General features: G+C 50.5%; 1 long non-coding RNA gene across 1 annotated transcript in view; it reads left to right on the top strand.

Annotated features, from left to right (window-relative positions):
* LOC309369368 overlaps window positions 1-21,126 on the top strand; it is a 129,743-nt gene extending 108,617 nt beyond the window's left edge. The window contains exon 2 of the long non-coding RNA XR_014168045.1: window positions 20,871-21,126. This is a non-coding gene — a long non-coding RNA (uncharacterized lncRNA). The remainder of the gene's footprint in view (window positions 1-20,870) is intronic.
* The last annotated feature ends 2,259 nt before the right edge of the window (window positions 21,127-23,385 follow it).

Here is a 23,385-nt window from a genome sequence, read left to right as displayed (position 1 = left end):
TTGCAGCTGAGCACCAGATACAGACCATCCCTTTAAGTAACCCCTTGCAGGTGACTACGATTGACGGCAGAGAGCTGTTGGGGGGAGAAGTTAGCCAACAGACTGTCCCGATGATAATGAGAGTGGCAAGGCACACCGAACAGATAGCGTTTAATGTGGCCATCCTGGGAGGAGCGCCCATCATTTTGGGGATGAGCTGGCTGGCGCTACACGATCCGCTAGTGGGCTGGCATCAGAGGGTGGTCTCCTTTGGGTCAGCGCATTGCCTAGAACACTGCAAGGAGGGGAAGGTCTCGGGAGGAGACAGAGTCACCCTAGCGGGGATGGAAGTGATGGGCAAAGGGAAGGTGCCCCCGCAATACGCAGATCTGAGCAACGTATTCAGCGAAAGGGAAGCAGACAAACTGCCACCGCATAGACCCTTTGACTGTCAAATCAACCTACTCCCAGGGGCCCAACTCCCAGTAGGCAAGCTGTACGCCATGTCAGACAGGGAGATGCAGGAGCTGAGGGAGTTCATTGACAAAAACTTGAAGCGAGGTTTCATCAGAGAGTCCCGAGCGGTGGGGGGCAGCCCAGTGTTTTTTGTGGACAAAAAGAACACAGACAAACCGAGACTGGTGTGTGACTTTAGGGGCCTCAATGCAGTGTCGGAGCCCCTGGCTTTCCCTATGCCCCGAATTGACGACATTTTGACCAGAGTAAGGAAGGGAAAGATTTTTACAAAACTGGACCTGCGGGGGGCGTACAATCTGATACGCATAAGGAAGGGAGATGAATGGAAGACCACCATGTTTACCCCTTTGGGAGCCTTTGAATACCTCGTTATGCCCTTCGGTCTACAAGGGGGCTCCGCCTGTTTTCAAGCTTTTATAAACCACGTTCTGGGACCTTTGCTCTACAAGAACTGTGTGGCCTTTTTAGACGACGTGTTGGTGTATTCGGAAGATGAGGAACAGCATGTGAGGGACGTTCGAGAAGTGTTGGGCAGGCTGCAAGCCAACCAGCTGTGGGTGAAACTGGAGAAGTGCCAGTTTCATACCAAGGAGGTGGAATTCCTGGGGTACCGCTTGTCAGACAAGGGATTGGCCATGGATCCAGGCAAGGTTCAAGCGGTACTGGAATGGAAGACACCGAAGACCAAGAAGGACGTGCAAAGATTCTTGGGGTTTGGGAACTTTTATCGGAAGTTCATCAAGAACTTTGCCCACTTGACGGCGCCCATCACCGACTGCCTCAGCAGCAAGAAGAAATTTGTTTGGACGGTGGAGGCGGATCGAGCCTTTGAAGAACTGAAAAGGGCTTTCGCCTCGGAAGAACAACTTCTGCATGTGGATTTACAAAAACCCATGAGAGTGGAAACAGATGCATCCGACCGGGCTATAGGGGCGGTCCTTCTTCAACCGGGGAGGAGTGCGTCGGAGTGGAGACCGTGTGCATTCTTCTCGCGGAAACTGAATAAGTCCGAGAGGAATTACACGGTGTATGACAGGGAACTACTTGCCATTCACGAAGCATTCCGGAGGTGGAGACATTTATTAATTGGGGCACAACACAAGGTGCAAGTGTGCACCGACCACAAAAATTTAGAGTATTGGAGAACAGCTCGAGTGCTCAACCAACGACAAGTGAGATGGGCACAGGAATTCTCCAAATTTAACTTTGAGATTTGTTATGTGCCAGGCCCAGAAAACGTCAGGGCGGATGCGCTCTCACGCAAACCAGAATATTGGGAAGGGGAGGAGGTGATCGAAGAGAGACATGTCATCCCGGAGGACCGCTGGGTGTGTGGGGCGGCGCTGGTGGGGCAACGGGAACTGGTGGAGGAAACGGAAAATGATGAATATGCCCAGGATAAGCTCAGAGGTCTCAGGGGGGAGGGCGAGAGCCCCGGAGGTTTTGAGGAAAGAAATGGGGCATTGTATTACAAAGGGGCACTGTATATACCCGAAGGTGAATTGAGGGGGAGAGTACTCAAGCAGTTGCATGATAGCCCCACGGCGGGACATTTTGGGCAACACAAAACCATGTGGTTGGTTACCAGGGAATTTTGGTGGCCTAAGGTGAGGGAAGATGTAAGGGAGTATGTAAGAGGGTGTGACCAATGTCAGCGAGCCAAAGGGGAAAGAAGGGCGCCGGCAGGGTTATTAGAACCTTTACCCACACCAGAACGGCCTTGGGAAGCGATATCAATAGATTTTATGACGGATCTGCCAAGGTCCAAGGGGAAAACAGCCATCATGGTAGTAGTAGACCTGTTAACTAAGATGTGCCATTTTGTAGCATGCTCACATGCAGTCACAGCGGAAGAAACGGCGAAGTTGTTTGTGGAACATATCTTTAGGTTGCACGGGGCTCCCTCGAGGGTGATCTCAGATCGAGGCAAACAATTTACTTCCAGGTTCTGGAGGAAGCTCATGAGCTTGCTACACGTGGAAGTTAATTTTTCAACTGCCCGGCACCCTGAAACCAACGGGCAGGCGGAAAGGGCAAATGGCATTCTTCAACAATATCTTAGGTGTTATGTCAATGACAGAGAGAACGATTGGGTCGAAAAGTTGGCGTTGGCAGAATTTGCCTACAATAATGCGGAGAATGTGTCCGCAGGGATGAGTCCCTTTTTGGCTAATTACGGGTGTCACCCCAGGGCATTTCCAGGGGAAGGAGGGGAGAGATGGAGCGTTCCAGCGGCTGAACATTTTGTAGAAGAGATGGAAGCCATCCATCAGCAGCTCCAGCTCAACTTAGAAAGGGCCAAGGCACAATATAAGAAGCAGGCAGACAAGAACAGAAGGGAAGGTGAAACCATAAGGGTGGGGGATCAAGTGTGGTTGTCAACCCAAGGGTTGCCGTTCAAAGGGGGTTGTAAGAAACTGAGGCCCAGAAGATTGGGACCCTTTGAGGTGATTCAGCAGGTCAACCCGGTAGCTTTCAAACTCCGATTACCCAACCACATGAAATTGCACCCAGTGTTCCACAGGTCGTTACTGTCACCATACAGGGGGGGACGTGAAGGGGAGCACGTCAGGGGACCAGCCTTGGAAGAGAGGGAACGCCGCAACCATGTAGCGGAAATCCTCGATTCCAGGTGGAAGGGTAATCAGGTGGAGTATTTGGTGGCGTGGGAAGGGGAACCGGAGTCAGAAAACACCTGGGTAAGTGCAGAGGAAGTCAATGACGAGGTTTTAACAGAAACGTTCCACCAAAGGTTCCCGAGGAAACCTCAGCCTATAGCAAGGTTTAGGAGGGAGTATTTCGGCACCACCGATGAGGAAGAGGAAATGGAAGGGTTCACGGAGTCGGAGTTGGAAGATGGAGTGGACTCTGATGACGAAGAGTACCTAGAGAGTAGGAACAGCAACAAGTGGAAGGAAGTGTTCGCGACGTCGGAAGATGAGGGAGGTTCTTTCAGGGGTTTTACCTCCTCACCGCCAGTAGGAGAGGAGACGGGAGGGGGTGAAGGGGGCCCTGGAGGGGAGGTGGATGTCAGGGAACTGACATCTAAAGCGCCGCAGGTGCAAAGGCTCCCTGAGGTTGAGAGAGCAGTAGCAGCGGAAGAGGGAACCAGTAGAGGGCGAGCAAGAACTCCAAGGGAAAGTGAGTCGGAGGGATGGCTCAGAGACGCTTCAAGCGAAACCAGTGGGGAGGTCTCAGGACCTCCTATAGGGACACCCACACCTCGACGGAAACTGTCACGCCGAGAGGCCAGACGACGTGTTTCCGTTAAGGAGCTTTTATGTTGGAAACGTTTCCGAAAGCAGCCACTTTCGGATTCTACTAGTGATTGACGCAGCCATGCTGGAGGGGCTCCGTCACAGGCAGAGGTTTGAAAACCTGATCAAACTCTGAGGGACTTGCATTTTACGCACAAGCAGCTCATCGTCCCATCACAGGTATGAAAGGGAATGATCTACGGACGTCCGATAATGTCATTTTGGGATTTGTGAGCCATGATGGAAATCGCTGTCTCCCAGACGAAGCAGAGGCGAGGCTCTCCCCCAGTCCCAGGCTTGGAAGCAGCCGCTCCCCCTGTGGCTTTTGTCCTTCTGACTGCCAGCCAGGTGTCCTCGGGCGCAGAGCAAGCGCCTTCCTTGTGCCCTCAGGCCATTCGCTGGCCCAGAAAGCTGCCTGGCTCCTTCAGCAAAGGATTTCAACCCTTGCTGGGTCCAGGAATGAGAAGGGACTCGCTCCAGCATCATACTGGCTAAGCCACCCACCCCAAACTCAAAACAATATTTCAGAATAAGATATTACATTCATAGCAGCAGAAGATGACCTTTTCATGGCCCTTGGGCACAGTGGCTACCAGGCTCCTTTAAGCCAGCCCATGGCACACTGTCAAATGCCACATGGGGGGAAAGCAGGACCCCATCTTCTGGGGCCGCACTCCTGTGTGAATCACCTGACCCACACAAGGTCCCTGGCCCCCAATGTGCTTTTTTGAGGGGAGATCACATTCCGACATCACCTGAGAGCAGGGGGCTCCAAATGACTGCCAAGCTCAGGCTGGGGAAAATGAGATGTCCCGTTTGTTCTGGCACAGTTGAGGGGATATGCTCTGAGCCACTGAGTGCCTGTGACTTGGGAGGGGAGAGGAAAGCACGGGAGGGGAGGGGGAGGGGGGCGTCCGTTGTACATCTGGTTGGCCACTGGGAGCAACGGGAGCCCAGCTCTCCTCATTTGTTTATTTCCTTCATTCACATGTATTTATAAAATCATTTCATATTCATTTATAAAAATATTTGTACACCACTGTGTCATACAAAAGTATATCCAAGAGATTTACATCAGTAAAGACATAATACCTGTTTAACCTTTGAAAAAGTGAACAACAGACATCAATTAACCATTTGTAAAAGGATACATTCTTAATTGCCTGCACAGTCCGAGAGGAATAGAAATGTTTACGGCAGGCAACTAAAGCTTTGCATGGAAGTCACCCCCTGAATCTCCAGTGGCAAAGAGTTCCACTTTCCTGAGGACACGAAAGGCTCGGTTTCACTCTGTTGTCAAACGAGTCTCACCAACAACCAGTGATGCTCCTGCAGACTGAGTTATGCTCCTTTAATTCCAATGCTCGCTTGGCGAAGGTATATTTTTGCTGTGTCAGAATCGCTGCTGCTTGGGTGATCTGCAGCAGAGTCATTTTCACCTCCTCCTGAGCAACAGGTCGGCCTCTTGCTATCAGGGGGGGCCAGGCCTGACTCAGCAGGAGGCTGGGCAGATCTGCAAAATCATCCCTGCATATGGAGCTCATGCAGCAAGTCAGGAGGGGGGGGGGAGAGCCCATGGGTGGTGAAGAGAAGGGGCTGCAGGATCAGGACCATGAAGCAGGGACCGTGCACCACAGCCTTCCAGAAAGGGATGCCAGAGCAGCTCCTGTTCCAGCCCTGTGAAGAAAGCAAGGGGAGCTCTGAGTGGAGAGAAAAGGCAGGTTCTGGTACCACTGAGACACCCCCAGGGAGAAGCAGCCACCTCCTGCTGGTCTTGCCACCCGGTGGGTGGGGCCCACTCCTACCAGCCCCCATGTGACACTTGACCCTCTAATAAATCCTCCCTCTGCAATGTGACCTGGTTTCCTGTGTCTTTTTCTCTGGGACGGAGGGAGGGGGCAGGCCTGGGGTGGGGGGAAATGTCTCAAGTTAGTTGGGGGGCTAGGAAAGGGGGGGTTCTCTGTCACTTAAGAGGAACCATTGAGCACCAGTGGGGGGGGGGGTTCACAGCTCTGTGGCACTTTGTCCCCCCCTGTCGCAGGAAACCCCCCCCAATCATTCAGTTTGTACAAACTTCACACACACTCACACTCACACACTACATACACTACGCTTCTGTTATAAATTCATAGAAAAGCAACCATACATCGGATTTGCACTGTTCCACTTTTATTTTACTCCATGAAGGAAGGACTACAAAATGGGGAAGGTTTGATACAGGGCAGCCATAATCCCTTCAGCATACCAGCACATCCACAGGAGCCCTGCCCAGTTGCTATGCCAACCCTGAGGGTCCTAGACAGAAGACCATCAAGATCACAAGGAACTTGCATATGGGAGTGGATTCAGCATGGACTGGAACAAAGGACAATAATCAGCTCTTCCCTCTTGGGGCAGGAAACTGCAAACTCCCCTCTGTCACCTGGAAAATACTCATGAGGAGGGGGAAAGGGGGAAACAGCCAGGTGACAGGACACTCAGGTTACCACCACAACTCCTCCCTCAACCCCTCCTTTCTGTGATGTATGTATGATGTTTCTGGGGGTGGTCTTGATCTATAGGGTGGCAATTTCAAAAGTCTTTATAAGGTCTTGCACACCATTTTTGTGGGTCCTTCCTCTCTCCTGCAAGTGAGGGGAGCACCCTGTTGCAACAGATCAATAAAGGCCAAGCCTACAGGCTGCTGTTTTGCTCCAAGTTATCCTGGTTGGTGTCTTTGTTTTTGTCCAAGGGAGCCCTCGGATTTCTCCGTTAACACCCCCCAAAGCTGCAGTGCTTTTGGGAGCCAGGGACCCCCGCTGTTTCCCCAAATCCTTCATTCTCAAAGCTCCTGCCAGACTGACCCCCTGATGCCCCAGTTGCCCCCCCCTGTCTCGTTGGTCATCTCCCCACCCAGTTCTGGTCTGTTGCCCTCTCTGATCTTCCTACTCTGGAGAAATTGGGGATGAGAGACTCAGAGGGAGAGGTGGACCCTTCCCCTGCTCTGGATTCCATCCCTCTGAATAAGGGGTAGAGGTACCACATGGGCAACCCAGGGAGACCCCCAAGGGCCACTCTCCCCCCACAATGCACATCCCTGCCTCTTTCCAGATGGGTATCGCAGACGGAGCTGCTTCTTAATCGGCAGGGAGAGGGTGGAATTCATTTCGTTGTTTTTTAAAAATAATTTTTATTAACCGGCCGAATTACAAAGCCAAATTTTAAATTTTGTTGGGGGGACCCATATTTCAAGATCCGAAAGGGGATTCTGATCATCTTCTTGCTACTGCGTTAATGTCCAAATCAATCCAAATCAGTCCAAACAGAGTTCATAATTCTATCCAGTCTTATCTTGCTGTTTCCACATCACATCTTGTTCATATATTTTCTCTTTTTTCTTTATGATCTCTTCTGATAGTCTCCTTAAGCCGATAAACACTAATAATAATCCTGTGTGAATTTTCCGTTCTTCCAATCCTCAAATCGAGATGGTTTCCATATATCATCACCTTCATAGATAACAGCGCTCTTTCCATCATTAATTACAGAACTGTCATTCTTAAGTCCCACTGAGGAGTTTCACCCACAATATAAAAAGCTCTATTTCTCTATTTCTCCTCTCAGACTTAAGTCCTCCGACAGAACTTCCCAATATGGCGACGGCATTTTTAACTGCGTCATTCCAAAGCTCTTATACATTCCACGCTCTTCTTAAAACATGCTTTGGTTCGAAAGTTTATCTCCACACAGCCTTAAATCCACAGCTTAAGTCCTTAAAACAACAATTCTGACTCTTGAGAGGAGGGGATTCTGGTTTAATCACATAAGGAAAGAAAGGAAAGGTTTTCCCCCTCCCCCATCAGTCATTTGCCATACCGTATCTTGGGGTATCTTCTCATGTTTTATTCTTGTCTTGTTTTATCAGAGATCTCTTCTGTTAGCAGTCTTTACTCCCCCTCCTTCCTTGAGATATGTGCATTCCTTCATCCAAATTGTTTCTTTTGAAGTTCTTGCAGCTAGTGGCGCGGATCAGGGAGGGCGTCCAGGAGCACTGGAATCCCACAGGAGGGCTTTGTGCCTAGTGCCCCCATCCCCACAAATTCGGGGGTGGTATAGGGCACAGCAGGCAAGGGCAGTACCCCCCACCATCCTGGGGGGGGGTAGGGAGGCTAATTACTCCCATCATAGCTTCCAAATTACCTCGTGTTGGTCGGAGAGATGTTATTGTCAGCCATCTTCCGATGCGCCCCCAGTGGCCCCCCGAATTCATTTTGTTTTATCCATTTATTTGTTTATTAAATTTGGGGGTTCACAGGATGAAATTACAATATAAAAACACAAAACACATAAACAAAACAAAAACAACCCAATAAACACCCCCGCCAACATATTTCACACCCATAAACTCACCTTCATTGAAACATCCTGGACTCCCTGGTCCCTAATGGGGTAACTGTACCCCTGAAGGACCAGGTGCACAGCCTGGGAGTCATTTTGGACTCACAGCTGTGCATGCAGGCACAGGTCATTTCTGTGTCCAGGGCAGCTGTCTCCCAGCTCCATCTGGTACGCAGGATGAGACCCCACCCGTCCCCAGCTTGTCTCACCAGAGTGGTGCATGCTCTGGTTATCTCCTGCTTGGACTACTGCAATGCCCCCCATGTGGGGTTACCTTTGAAGGTGAACCGGAAACTGCAACCTTGAAAGCCATCGAAGGCCTCAGCCCTCTATACCCAAAGGAGCGTCTCCACCCCCATTGTTTAGCCCAGACCCTGAGGTCCAGATCCCGGGGCCCATATTTTGAACAAAGCTCTTGCTCAGGGATGGGGAACCTGAGGTCTTCCGGATGTGGTCTGACTCTGCTTCCCATCCCCACTGACCGTTGGCAGGCAGTGGGCGCCCTTGTTTAACCTCCCTGTCTTCCTACCCCTGCCGCTTCCAACTCTCCATCTGCTGTTCTCTCCCCACGCTGTCAAACCTGAATGTGAGCTCCCTGGGGCAGAGTCCTGTCCTACATTCCAAGGGCCCTCACTTGATACATGGTCAAGTAATAATCAACATCTGTAAGTGCACTTAATTATCCTCAATGGGCTCAATTATCCTCAAGCGATTTCAACCCTGTTTGCAATGCTTTCTTGGGCCCTGGTACAGATCAGGGCATGTGGCCAGGATTGCCCAGGGCCACCCCTGTCATTGGGAGTGACGTGGCTGCTTCAGGGGCAGATGCTGGGCTGGAGGACACAGTGGTGAGGCATCGTAGGACAAACACAGCCTGCCACCCCCAAGCTGGCTTGCTGCCTTCAGGTGCAGGAGAGAACATTGTCCCATCTCCAGCACTGAAGACAAAGATTCAGCTTCCAGCTGAATCATGGGAGCTGCAGTTTGTTAAGTATTGTGGCTCTTTGAGGGGGTAAACTACACTTCCCAGCAGTCTTTGGGGGAAATCATGTGCTTTCACTGTACATTGAGTACAGAGCCTTAGAAGATTTGGTTTTCCCCATCCTTGCTGAGGGTGGGGACAAAACCCATCACCCTCATGCCCTGGCTGACCACCATCAGTGACAGAGCACTGGGCTAAATGGATCTTGGTCCAGTCTGACAGGGCAGTTTCAAATTTCCCAGGAACTCGCCCTAAAACTCTGCGAGAGGTATCTATTTCTCTGTGATGGGAGTTACCTGTGAGTAAAAGGGTAAAGGTAAAGGGACCCCTGACCATTAGGTCCAGTCGTGGCCGACTCTGGGGTTGCGGCGCTCATCTCTCTTTATTGGCCGAGGAAGCCGACATACAGCTTCTGGGTCATGTGGCCAGCATGACTAAGCCCCTTCTGGTGAACCAGAGCAGCACACGGAAACACTGTTTACCTTCTGGCCGGAGCGGTACCTATTTATCTAGTTGCACTTTGACATACTTTCAAACTGTTGGGTCGGCAGGATCAGCTCACCTCGTCACGGGGATTCGAACCGCGACCTTCTGATCAGCAAGTCCTAGGCTCTGTGGTTTAAACCACAGCGCCACCCGCATCCCAATATCTGTGAGTTAGACCCATCAAATTCAAGAAGACACCCCTCTAGCTAGTCATGCCAAGAACTGCGCTGTTACTTGTTGCCCTTAGATCCCATTTGTATTGACCATGATTAATTTGATTTTGCTGACTTCTAAGCTCATCAAACTTAGATTGGATTCCACTGTATGTTCTTATCTGTCAAATGGGAATAATAGGGACTTCCTTTGAAGGACTGTGCTAGATTATTCATTGCTAACCATCAGGCAGCATTTCTGGGCTTCTCAGAGGTGCGTAATACATTTCCCGTTTATGCTCCTGATGAGCTTTGCAAGTTGCAGCGCCATTTAGAAAGGCCGTGCTAGTCCGCCATGACAAGTGCTGCTAGAGAAGGCAGCGATGGAAGGGGGTGTCCTTTGCGGAGTCTAAAGGATTCACCCAGCACACGCTTGAGCTCATGGGGAAAGAACACATACCCCCCCCCCAGACCGTGGCTGAATTCATTCCCCACAACCCAAAGGACAGGCTGTCCCCCAGACGGCACCAAGCAGACAACTGAATATTCATCCTTGCTACCAACCTTGGGGCGTGTAAAAGTGGAAAAGTGTCAGCGGTCTCTTAACAGAAATCTAAGCTCAAGAAACCTATGGCACCTGAGGTTATTTAATGCAAGGAACAGAAGCAGTACATGTGAAAAGGATCTAGGGGTCTTGGTGGACCACAAGCTCAACACTGTGATGCAGCAGCAAAAAAAAGAAAAGAAAAGGGAATGCTATTCTAGTCTGCCCCCTTCATGGATCACTGCCTTGCCGTGGCGAAGGGGCTTGAATAACTCAGAGAAGCTATGAACTATGCCGAGCAGGGCACCCAAGATGAACAGGTCATAGTGGAGAGTTTTGACCAAACGTGATCCACCTGGAGCAGGAACCGGCAAGCCACTCCAGTATCCCTGCCAAGAAAACTCCATGACAAAGACAATAGGCATATAAAAGTTATGACAGTTATGACACTGGAAGATGAGCCCCTCAGGTCGGACGGCATCCAACATGCTACTGAGGAAGAGCAGAGGACAAGTTCAAGTAGATTCAGAGCTGATGAAGCGGCTGGGCCAAAGCCGAAAGGACGCTCAGTTGCGGATATGCCTAGAAGCGAAAGGAAAGTCCAATGCTGTAAAGAAAAATATTGCATAGGAACCTGGAATGTAAGAACCATGAACCTGGGTAAGTTGGATGTGGTCAAAAATGAGATGGCAAGAATAAATATTGACATCCTGGGCATCAGTGAACTAAAATGGACGGGAATGGGCGAATTCAGTTTGGATGACCATCTTATCTACTACTGTGGGCAAGAAACCCATAAAGGAAATGGAGTGGCCCTCATAGTCAACAAAAGAGTGGCAAAAGCTGTACTGGGATGTAATCTCAAAAATGATAGAATGATCTCGATACGAATCCAAGGCAGACCTTTTAACATCACAGTAATCCAAGTTTATGCACCAACTACTGGTGCTGAAGAAACTGAAATTGACAAATTCTATGAAGACTTACAAGACCTTATAGAAGTGACACCAAAGAAGGATGTTCTTCTCATTATAGGGGATTGGAAGGCTAAAGTAGGGAATCAAGAGATAAAAGGAACAACTGGCAAGTTTGGCCTTGGAGATCAAAACGAAGCAGGGCAAAGGCTAATAGAGTTCTGTCAAGAGAACAAGCTGGTCATCACAAACACGCTTTTCCAACAACACAAGAGACGACTCTACACATGGACATCACCAGATGGGCAGCATCATAATCAGATTGATTATATTCTCTGCAGCCAAAGATGGAGAAGCTCTATACAGTCAGCAAAAACAAGACCTGGAATGGACTGTGGCTCAGATCATCAGCTTCTTATAGCAAAATTCCAGCTTAAACTGAAGAAAGTAGGAAAAACCACTGGGCCGGTAAGATACAATCTGAATCAAATCCCTTATGAATACACAGTGGAAGTGAGGAACAGGTTTAAGGATTTAGATTTGCTGGACAGAGTGCCTGAAGAACTATGGGTGGATGCTCGCAACATTATTCAGGAGGCAGCAATGAAAACCATCCCAATGAAAAGGAAATGGAAGAAAGCAAAGTGGCTGTCCAATGAGGCCTTACAAATAGCAGGGGAGAGAAGGCAAGCAAAATGCAAGGGAGATAGTGAAAGATACAGGAAATTGAATGCAGATTTCCAAAAAATAGCAAGGAGAGACAAGAAGGCCTTCTTAAACGAGCAATGCCAAGAAATAGAGGAAAACAACAGAATGGGAAGAACCAGAGATCTGTTCAAGAAAATTGGAGATATGAAAGGAACATTTCGTACAAAGATTACCATAATAAAGGACAAAAGTGGTAAGGACCTAACAGAAGCAGAAGACATCAAGAATAGGTGGCAAGAATACACAGAGGAAATATACCAGAAATATATGCATGGCTCGTACACCCCAGGTAGTGTGGTTGCTGACCTTGAGCCAGACATCCTGGAGAGTGAAGTCAAATGGGCCTTAGAAAGCACTGCAAATAACAAGGCCAGTGGAAGTGATGATATTTCAGCTGAACTATTTAAAATTTTAAAAGTTGATGCTGTTAAGGTGCTACACTCAATATGCCAGCAAATTTGGAAAACTCAGCAGTGGCCAGAGGATTGGAGAAGATCAGTCTACATCCCAATCCCAAAGAAGGGCAGTGCCAAAGAATGCTCCAACTACCGCACAATTGCACTCATTTCACACGCTAGCAAGGTTATGCTTAAAATTCTACAAGGAAGGCTCAAGCAGTATGTGGACCGAGAACTCCCAGAAGTGCAAGCTGGATTTAGAAGAGGCAGAGGAACCAGAGACCAAATTGCAAACATGCGCTGGATTATGGAGAAAGCTAGAGAGTTCCAGAAAGACATCTACTTCTGCTTCATTGACTATGCAAAAGCCTTTGACTGTGTCGACCACAGCAAACTATGGCAAGTTCTTAAAGAAATGGGAGTGCCTGATCACCTCATCTGTCTCCTGAGAAATCTCTATGTGGGACAAGAAGCTACAGTTAAAACTGGATATGGAACAACTGATTGGTTCAAAATTGCGAAAGGAGTACGACAAGGCTGTATATTGTCTGCCTGCTTATTTAACTTATATGCAGAATTCATCATGCGAAAGGCTGGGCTGGATGAATCCCAAGCCGGAATTAAGATTGCCGGAAGAAATATCAACAACCTCAGATATGCAGATGACACAACCTTGATGGCAGAAAGTGAGGAGGAATTAAAGAACCTTTTAATGAGGGTGAAAGAGGAGAGCGCAAAATATGGTCTGAAGCTCAACATCAAAAAAACGAAGATCATGGCCACTGGTCCCATCACCTCCTGGCAAATAGAAGGGGAAGAAATGGAGGCAGTGAGAGATTTTACTTTCTTGGGCTCCATGATCACTGCAGAGGGTGACAGCAGCCACGAAATTAAAAGACGCCTGCTTCTTGGGAGAAAGGTGATGGCAAACCTAGACAGCATCTTCAAAAGCAGAGACATCACCTTGCCAACAAAGGTCCGCAGAGTGAAAACCATGGTTTTCCCAGTAGTCATGTATGGAAGTGAGAGCTGGACCATAAAGAAGGCTGATCGCCGAAGAACGGATGCTTTTGAATTCTGGTGCTGGAGGAGACTCTTGAGAGTCCCATGGACTGCAAGAAGATCAAACCTATCCATTCTGAAGGAAATCAGCCCTGAGTGCTCACTGGAAGGACAGATCCTGAAGCTGAGGCTCCAATACTTTGGCCACCTCATGAGAAGAGAAGACTCCCTGGAAAAGACCCTGATGTTGGGAAAGATGGAGGGCACAAGGAGAAGGGGACGACAGAGGACAAGATGGTTGGACAGTGTTCTCGAAGCTACAAACATGAGTCTGACCTAACTGCGGGAGGCAGTGGAAGACAGGAGGGCCTGGCGTGCTCTGTCCAGGGGGTCACGAAGAGTCGGACACGACTAAACGACTAAACAACAACAACATTCTAGTCTGCATCCACAGAAGTCTAGTGTCCAGATCCAGGGAAGTCATAGTCCTGCTCTCTTCTGCATTGGGCAGACCACACCTGGAACATGGTGTCCACTTCTGGGCACCACAGTTTAAGAAGGATGTGGACAAGCTGGAAGGTGTGCAGAGGAGGGAGACCAGGTTGATCAAGGGTCTGGAAGGCAAGCCGTATGAGGAGCGGTTGAAGGAGCTGGGTATGTTAAGCCTGGAGAAGAGGAGACGGAGAGGAGATATGAGAGCCATCTTCAAATATCTCAAGGGTTGTCCCATGGAGGAGGGAGTGTGCTTGTTTTCTCCTGCTCTGGAGGGCAGGACTCGAACCAAAGGCTTCAAGATGCAAGAAAGGAGATTCCAGCTGATCATTTGGAAAAGCTCTCTGACAGTAAGAACAGTTCAGAGCAGTGCAACAGACTCCGACAAGCGGAGGTGGACTCTCCTTCCTTGGAGGTTTTGAAGCAGAGGTTGAATAGTAATTGCCAGGGATGCTTCAGCTGAGATTCCTGCGTTGCAGAGGGCTGGACTAGATGACCCCTGGAGTCCCTTACAGGTCTACGATTAAGTTTCTGGATCTCTTGGCTCTTGCAAAGCCAACCTGCTCTGCTAGTAACTCGGCACGTGGGCCTCAGTCCAAGGACGGCTGTCGTAACTTGTGTGTTGCGCAAACACTGTGGGCTGCGTGGCGTTGGCACCAGGCTGGGGAGTGGGCTGAAACAGTCGATTGGGCAGTGGTCCCTCTTAATGGATGCCACGTGGCTGTTGCATCAAAGTTCCGGCTGCCCTGACATACCTCTCCGTCTGGTGGAAATGGGGACATCCTATTCCATAAGAGAATATAATTCATGCCTTGCCCATCTGACTGGGTTGCCACAGCCACTCTCGGCGGCTTCCAACATATACAAAAACTCAATAAAACATTCACAAGCTTCCCTTTCCAGAGCTGCCTTCAGATGTCTTCTAAAGGTCGTATAGTTACTTATTTCCTTGGCTCGGGGGTTGCATGACCCCCACCATTTCCCTGATGAAAACAGGGATATCCTAAGGGAAAGTGGGACATTCCGGGATCAAATCAGAAACTGGGAATAGGGATGCTTGGAGGGCCTGCCTTGAATGTCATGCTTAGAACTAGGAGTAGCCTCTCCTTTATCGATCCTGGTTGTGTCCTAGTAATCTGCGAAGGAGTTTGGGATATGGGTCTTCTTGTCCCATTGAATCCCCACAAAGACCCTGGGAGGGGGGCAAGGCCAAAGCAGAGCAGAGCTTTTTGGCGGGGTTCAAACGCAATTCTCCTTGGCCCTTTATCCTGCAGCTGACAACAGCTGCCTCTCCTTCAACACTCCCCAAGTCCATGGCACATATTGGGCTGCTTCTGTTTTCAATAGGCATTTCGTGTTTTTACATTGTGCTTTTATCCTGTGAACTGCCTGAGACCTGCGGGGTATAGGGTGGCTTACCAATTTTGATGATGATGATGATGATGAAGTACTATCATGGCGCCTTGTAGCTGCCTCTCCTCTCCACTCAGAGCTCCCCTTGCTTTCTTCACAGGGCTGGAACAGGAGCTGCTCTGGCATCCCTTTCTGGAAGGCTGTGGTGCACGGACCCTGCTTCAGGGTCCTGATCCTGCAGCGCCTTCTCTTCACCACTTTGCAGATCTGCCCAGCCTCCTGCTGACTCAGGCCTGGCTCCCCCTGATAGCTCTGGCTGCAAGAGGCCAACCTGTTGCTCAGGAGGAGATGAAAATGACTCTGCTGCAGATCACCCAAGCAGCAGCAATTCTGACACAGGAAAAATATACCTTCGCCAAGCGAGCATTGGAATAAAAGGAGCATAACTCAGTCTGCAGGAGCATCACTGGTTGTTGGCGAGACTCGTTTTACAACAGAGAGAAACTGAACCTTTTGTGTCCTCAGGCTAGTGGAACTCTCTGCCACTGGAGATTCAGGGGGCGCCTTCCATGCAAAGCTGTAGTTGCCTGCTGAAAACATTTCTATTCCTCCCGGACTGTGCTGGCAATTAAGAATGCATCCTTTTACAAATGGTTAATCGATGTCTGTTGTTCACTTTTTCAAAGGTTAAACAGGTATTAGGTCTTTACTGATGTAAATCTCTTGGATATACTTTTGGATGACACAGTGGTGTACAAATATTTTTATAAATAAATATGAAATGTTTTTATAAATAAATATGAAATGTTTTTATAAATAAATATGAAATGTTTTTATAAATACACATGAATGAAGGAAATAAACAAATGAGGAGAGCTGGGCTCCCGTTCCTCCCACTGGCCAACCAGATGTCCAACGGAAGCCCCCCCTCCCCCAGCCCCCCTCCCGTGCTTTGCTCGCCCCTCCCCCAGTCACAGGCACTCAGTGGCTCAGAGCATATCCCCTCAACTGTGCCAGAACTAACGGGACATCTCATTTTTCCCTGCGTGAGCATGGCAGTCATTTGGCCCCCCTGCTCTCAGGCAATGTCGGAATGTGATTTCCACTCAAAAAAGCACATTGGGGGGCCAGGGACCTTGTGTGCGTCAGGTGATTCATGAAGGAGTGTGGCCCCAGAAGATGGGGCCCCGCTTTTCCCATGTGGCATTTGACAGTGTGCCATGGGCTGGCTTAAAGGAGCCTGGTAGCCACTGTGCCCAAGGTCCACGGAAAGGTCATCTTCTGCTGCTATGAATGTAATATCTTATTCTGAAATATTGTTTTGAGTTTGGGGTGGGTGGCTTAGCCCATATGATGCTGGAGGGAGTCCCTTCTCATTCCTGGACCCAGCAAGGGTTGAAATCCTCTGCTGAAGGAGCCAGGCACCTTTCTGGGCCAGCGAATGGCTGGAGGGCGCAAGGAAGGCGCTTTCTCTGCGCCCGAGGACACCTGGCTGGCAGTCAGAAGGACAAAAGTCACAGGGGGAGCGGCTGCTTCCAAGCCTGGGACTGGGGGAGAACCTCGCCTCTGCTCCGTCTGGGAGAAAGGGATTTCCATCCCGGCTCATAAACCCCAAAAAGACAGGCAGTGGGCTCCCAATCCCTGCCCTTGTTTAACCTCCCTGTCTTCCTACCCCTGCCGCTTCCAACTCTCCCTCTGCTGTTTTCTCCCCAAGCTGTCAAACCTGAATGTGAGCTCCCTGGGGCTGCGTCCTGTCCTACATTCCAAGGGCCCTCAATTGATACATGGTGAAGTAATAATCATCATCTGAAAGTTCAATTAATTATCCTCAATGGGCTCAATTATCCCCAAGATGCAAGCGATTGCATCTCTGTTTGCAATGCTTTCTTGGGCCCTGGTTCAGATCAGGGCATGTGGCCAGGATTGCCCAGGGCCACCCCTGTCATTGGGAGTGATGTGGCTGCTTCAGGGGCAGATGCTGGGCTGGAGGACACAGTGGTGAGGCATCGTAGGACAAACACAGCCTGCCACCCCCAGCTGGCTTGCTGCCTTCAGGTGCAGGAGAGAACATTGTCCCATCTCCAGCACTGAAGACAAAGATTCAGCTTCCAGCTGAATCACGGGAGCTGCAGTTTGTTAAGTATTGTGGCTCTTTGAGGGGGTAAACTACACTTCCCAGAAGTCCTTGGGGGAAATCATGTGCTTTCACTGTACGTTGAGTACAGGGCCTGAGAAGATTTGGTTTTCCCCATCCTTGCTGAGGGTGGGGACAAAACCCATCACCCTCATGCCCTGGCTGACCACCATCAGTGACAGAGCAGCAAGCCAGCTTGGGGGTGGCAGGCTGTGTTTGTCCTACGATGCCTCACCACTGTGTCCTCCAGCCCAGCATTTGCCCCTGAAGCAGCCACCTCACTCCCAATGACAGGGGTGGCCCTGGGCAATCCTGGCCACATGCCCTGATCTGAACCAGGGCCCAAGAAAGCATTGCAAACAGATTTGCAATCGCTTGAGGATAATTGAGCCCATTGAGGATAATTAATTGAACTTTCAGATTATTACTGTTATTATTACTTCACCATTTATCAAGTGAGGGCTCTTGGAATGTAGGACAGGATTCTGTCCCAGGGAGCTCACATTCAGGTTTGACAGCGTGGGGAGAGAACAGCAGAGGGAGAGTTGGAAGTGGCAAAGGTAGGATGACTGGGAGGTTAAACAAGGGCAGGGATTGGGAGCCCACGGCCTGCCAATGGGAAGAAGAGTCAGACCACATCCGGAAGACCTCAGGTTCCCCATCTCTGAGCAAGAGCTTCGCTCAGAATATGGGCTTTCAAGCAGAACAGGTGTACAAAAGGGGGCAGGAGTGAGGAAAGAATTGAGGACTTCTAATGTAACCCAAAGTCGTACAGCCAGAAAAGTTGAGGTCACAAGCAGGCGTTTCTCTGGAGAAACATGATTCTGCGCCCCTTGAAAGGTCACCTGAACTAGTCTGGGCAAATACATACATGGGATTCAGAAGCATCGCTGCCTCTGATGGTGGAGGGAGAGCAGAGCCAGCCAGACTAGGAGCCATTGATAGCCTCTCCTCCATAAGTCTGCCTAGTCCTTCTTTCAGGCCACCCAGGTTGACATCTGATGTCTTTCCACAGGGAGGGAGCCACTGCCAAGAAGGCCCTTTGCCTGGTACCCTGTAGCTGAGTCACCAGAGGAGGACCTCAATGTCCAGGCCAAGCGATGGGGGTGGAGACGCTCCTTTGGGGCTGCCTTCAGATGTCTTCTAAAGCCTTTATACTTGCTTATCCCCTTGGCACAGGGGTGGCATTACTCCATACTCTCCAGGATTTCTCAGTGGAAAATAGGAATGTCATAAGGAAAATTACAGCATTCTTCGATCAAATCAGAAACCAGGTCAGCTTCTGTAAATCCAGGAGGAGGAGCTTTGGCCCAGGGTATAAAAGGCTCCAGCCCTGGAAGAAGCTCCAGCTCAACTCAGAAGGTTTTCTCCAGCAGCCGAGAGAAGCTCCCAGCCCACAGCCAGCCATCATGGCAAGTGTCATGATGACAGGCGACGTGGCAGAATTGGGTGGGGACATCATTTCCTGGTGTCACCGGAAATCACCCCCCCCTCATCTACACGCGTACCACACAAGCACCACACACACATACACGCATCTCCCCTCCCTCGCCCGAGAGATGTCCCTTTAGAGGGTCATCTCCTAAAAGCCTTCCGTAAATAAGGAAGCGCTAGACTGACAACCGTTCGCCATAAGCGCTCCGCTTCGCCCCATTTTACTGTGAGTAGACCGGGCGCCTGAACTCTAGGTCAAACAGCGGCCGCCTCAGCCAATCATTGTTGCCGAACAGCGCCCCTGGTGGCGGCTGCGCTGGTACTGCAGCCGGCATTCGCTGCGTCCCTGTTTGACAGCTCACTAATACAATGTTTCCGAGTTCAGTCAACCGTGACTGATCCAATCAAGACCTTGCTACATTGTTTCCTGAACTTGGAGCTGGTTTGAACTTCAAAGTCTTTCGCCGTTTTATATTCACCAAAAATCAGCCGTACGTCGGATTTTCATCGGACCACTTTTATTCCTCTGCATGTTACAAGGACTATCAAAGGGGGGTGACTTGGGACGGAGTGGCCATAATCCCTTGACCGAGCAGTCATGTACTCTGCGACCTTTCCCCGCTGACAAGACAACCTTGATAGCCCTCGTGATGGGCTCAGACACGTTGCTATCACGGATACAATAACTTGCATATCTTAGTGTATTTTGCGCGGACTCTCACAAAGGCCACTGACCAGATTCCCCTCAGGGGGCAGGAAGACTTCGCCCTTCTCCTTTGTTTTCAGAGTGACTCATGTGGGGAGGAGGGAGCAGGCTCTGGCCAGGTGTCGGGACACTCAGATTACCTGTGGAGCCCCTCCTCGACTCCTCCTCATTCTAATATAATCATGATGTAAATATGATGTAATTCTGGGGGTGTAGTTTGGGGAATTAGCAACTAATAAAAGTTAGGGTCATCCTTTGTTCGGGGCTTCCATCTTGCTTCACCTTGTGGGCGGTGGGAGCCCTGTCGCGACAGTCTTTCTTCTAATAAAGACCAAGCCTACTGGCTGCTGTTTTGCTCTGACTTGCTCTGGTTGGTGTCTCTGTTTGTCCAAGGGAGCCCTCGGATTGTCCGGTAACACTGGTAAGTCCAGGGGTGGTCGCCTGTCTAAGCAGGTTGGGCAGGAACTCCTCTTTCCACCTGGATAATAACCATCCGTGCCTCTACCTTTCTCCTTCCTTCCTTCCTTCCTTCCTTCCTTCCTTCCTTCCTTCCTTCCTTCCTTCCTTCCTTCCTTCCTTCCTTCCTTCCTTCCTTCTCTCCAGCTTGGTGATCGTCTACCCCTGGACCCGGCGTTTGTTTCCCCTGGACCCTAATTTTGGGGACCTCTCTGGCCCTGCCCTCTCATTAGGAACCTCTCCAGCCCTCTTTGCACAAGGTCCAGGAGGCTTTTTCCGAGCTGCGTGAACTGCTCTGCGACAATCTCCACGTGGACCCCCTCAACTTCAGGGTGAGGCTGCTCCCCCGCCCCAAGGAGATGCCTGGTGGGGGGGGACTGGGCGGTGCTGTGTGTGTGTCACTCTGGGTGGCTTATAGGACATAAAACATGGGAAGACATTAGACATTTCCTGTTACAGGGTTGCATTCAGATTTCAGTTAGTTTTTCAGTTCCTTGACATCTGGTGGGAGGGCATTCCACAGGGCAGGCACAACAACCGAGAAGGCCCTCTGCCTGGTTTCCTGTAACCTCACCTCTCACAGTGAGGGAACCGCCAAAAGGGTCGCCTTCAAAGGTAGCCCCACATGGGGGGCATTGCAGTAGTCCAAGTGGGAGATAGCCAGAGCATGCACCACTCTGGCGAGACAAGCTGAGGGCGGGTGGGGTCTCATCCTGTGGACCAGATGGAGCTGGGACACAGCTGCCCTGGACACAGAAATGACCTGTGCCTCCATGGACAGCTGTGAGTCCAAAATGACTCCCAGGCTGCCCACCTGGTCCTTCAGGGGCACAGTTGCCCCATTTAGGACTAGGGAGTCCCCCACACCTGCCTGCCTCCTGTCCCCCCCAAACAGTAATTCTGTCTTGTCAGGATTCAGCCTCAGTCTGTTGAATCTGCTGTGGGATCTGTTGTGGGGAGAGGGTGCCCCATACATGGGCCCCCTGGCAGAAGGAGTCACCCTCTCTTTTCTCTTCCAGCTCCTGGGCGAGGTCCTCATCACCCTCCTGCTAGCCCCCCCTTGGACAGGAATTCACCCCTGCTTACCACCATGCCTTCCACAAGCTGGTCAGGGTGGTGGCTCATGCGCTGGCCTGCCGGTCCCACTGAGACACCCCCCAGGGAGAAGCGGCTGCCTCCTTCTGCTCTCGCCACTCACCAGGTTTGGTGGGGGCCACCCCTTCCAGCCCCCATGTGACGCTTGACCCTCTAATAAATCCTCCCTCTGCAATCTGACCTGGCGTCCTATGTCTTCTTCTCTGGGACAGAGGGAGGGGACAGGCCTGGGGGTGGGGGGTTAGTTGGGGGGCGTGGAAAGGGGGGGTCTTCTCTGTCACTCAAGAGGAATCATTAAGCATCAGTGGGGGTTTTAGGGCGCTATGGTATTTTGCCCCCTCCAAGCTGCAGTGCTTTTCAGAGCCAGAGACCCCTGCTGTGTCCCCAAATCTTTTATCCCCAAAATTCCTGGCAAGATCCCCCCCGATGCTCCCAGCCCCCCCCCCGGTCTCATTGGTTGTCTCCCCATCCATTTCTTGGTATTTGCTCCTGTTCTGTTGCCCTCTCTGTTCTTTCTACTCTGGAGAAATTGGGGGTGAGAGACTCAGAGGGGGATGCGGACCCTTCCCCTGCTCTGGATTCCATCCCCCAGAATAAGGGGTGGAGGTACCAACATGGCCACCCAGGGAGACTCCCAAGGGCCACTCTCCCCCCGCAATGCCCCTCCCTGCCTCTTTCCAGACGGGTGTCGGGGACGGAGCTGCCTCTTAATCGGCAGAAAGAGAGGGCCATTCATTTCGTTTTATCCATTTATTTCTTCATTAAATCTGGGGGTTCACAAGATGGAATTATGATATAAAAACACAAAACACGTAATCAAATAAAAACAAATGCAAACCAATAAACACCCCCGCCAACATATTTCACACCCATAATAACATCAAAGGAGTTTACCACCTTCATTGGAATGTCAAACAAAGCCAGGGGGGCAGCGAACCCGGCAAGTCACCCTTTGGGGGTCCCAGGCGGAGGTCTATGGGGGTATGGGGCAGGTCTCCCCTACTCGTCCGAGGGTATAGAATAGGCACGACCCGCCCTCGTCCGGTAATTTATTGGGGGGGGGGGGCGGGTTGTGAGCCGGGATGGACATCCCTGTCTCCCAGACGAAGAAGAGGCGAGGTTCTCCCCCAGTCCCAGGCTTGGAAGCAGCCCCTCCCCCTGTGGCTTTTGTCCTTCTGACTGCCAGCCAGGTGTCCTCGGGCGCAGAGCAAGCGCCTTCCTGGCGCCCTCAGGCCATTCGCTGGCCCAGAAAGCTGCCTGGCTCCTTCAGCAAAGGATTTCTGTCCCAGAACAGCCCTGGCCAACTCCCGTGGGGAGGGCGGGGAACCGCTTTGAATGGGGACACAATTGGCGAGCGAAGAGCCACACGCCCCCTTCAAAGGGATCCTGATTTCTGCTGCAGGAGAAGAGTATCTGTGTGGAAAGAGGCTGATTTCTGCTTTGCTTGAACGGGGCAAGGAGGGGAGGGAATGTTTTAAGTTATGGGGCTTTTTCGGAATCTGCTTCATCTCCCTTCCCCTGAAGCAAGGAATGCAAAGATTTTGGGAGGAGCGGACTTTAAATTTGCCTCTTTGCGATGGATTAATTTTAGAAGTAAGGACTTTGCCTGAAAGAAGATGGAGAGCAACAACCTTGAGGGACTTTTGAGGGATTTTGACACACACACCCCTTGGGACTTCCTTATGAGAAATAAAAGCAGTAAAGAAGAAAAGAGGGGGGACAACTGGATCGACTGTCTGCTAAGCAGGAAGATTTCTGAGTTCAGGGGGGAGGAAGGAGAGGAGAGCAGGATTTTGTGGAGATTACCGTATTTGTTGCTCTATGAGACTCACTTTTTCCCTCCTAAAAAGTCAGGGGAAATGTGTGTGTGTCTTATGGAGCTAATGCAGGCTGCGCAGCTAGCCCAGAAGCCAGAACAGCAAGAGGGATTGCTGCTTTCACTGTGAAATGATCCCTCTTGCTGTTCAGGCTTCTGAGATTCAGATTTTTTTTTTCTTGATTTCCTCCTCCAAAAACTAGAGGCGTCTGGTGCGTCTTATAGAGCGAAAAATACGGTACATCAGCCCCCCTCCTTGGAGCCTGCAGGTGGAAACAAGAGCAGCGAAAGGGACAGGAGGGACCACATTGTGCAGCATCTTGACGGCTTCTGAGACGCAAAAGAAGAGAAATGGATTGTGCATATTTCTTAATGAGCTGGTTGTATGTAAAACTGAGGATTAAATTTGGAGCAATGTGAAGGGTGGGTGGCGCTGGGAGATTGGGAGTGTTACAGGAGGGGATGTATATTATATATTTATACAAAAAACCCCATGGGGTTTCATGTTCACCCTCTGCAGTCCGCTCTAGTGAGGCTGAGTTGCTGGTTATGGGGGCCGGAGGTCGGACAGCCGTGTTGAAGGCCAGGTAAGGGAGGGAGGTGTGGATGTTGTCTGGGAGGAA

Source organism: Podarcis melisellensis (assembly GCF_964234715.1).
Source record: "Podarcis melisellensis genome assembly, chromosome: 4".
NCBI lineage: Eukaryota > Metazoa > Chordata > Lepidosauria > Squamata > Lacertidae > Podarcis > Podarcis melisellensis.
The sequence above is the reverse complement of the archived record's forward strand: the minus strand, read 5'-3'. Positions and strand labels throughout refer to the sequence as shown.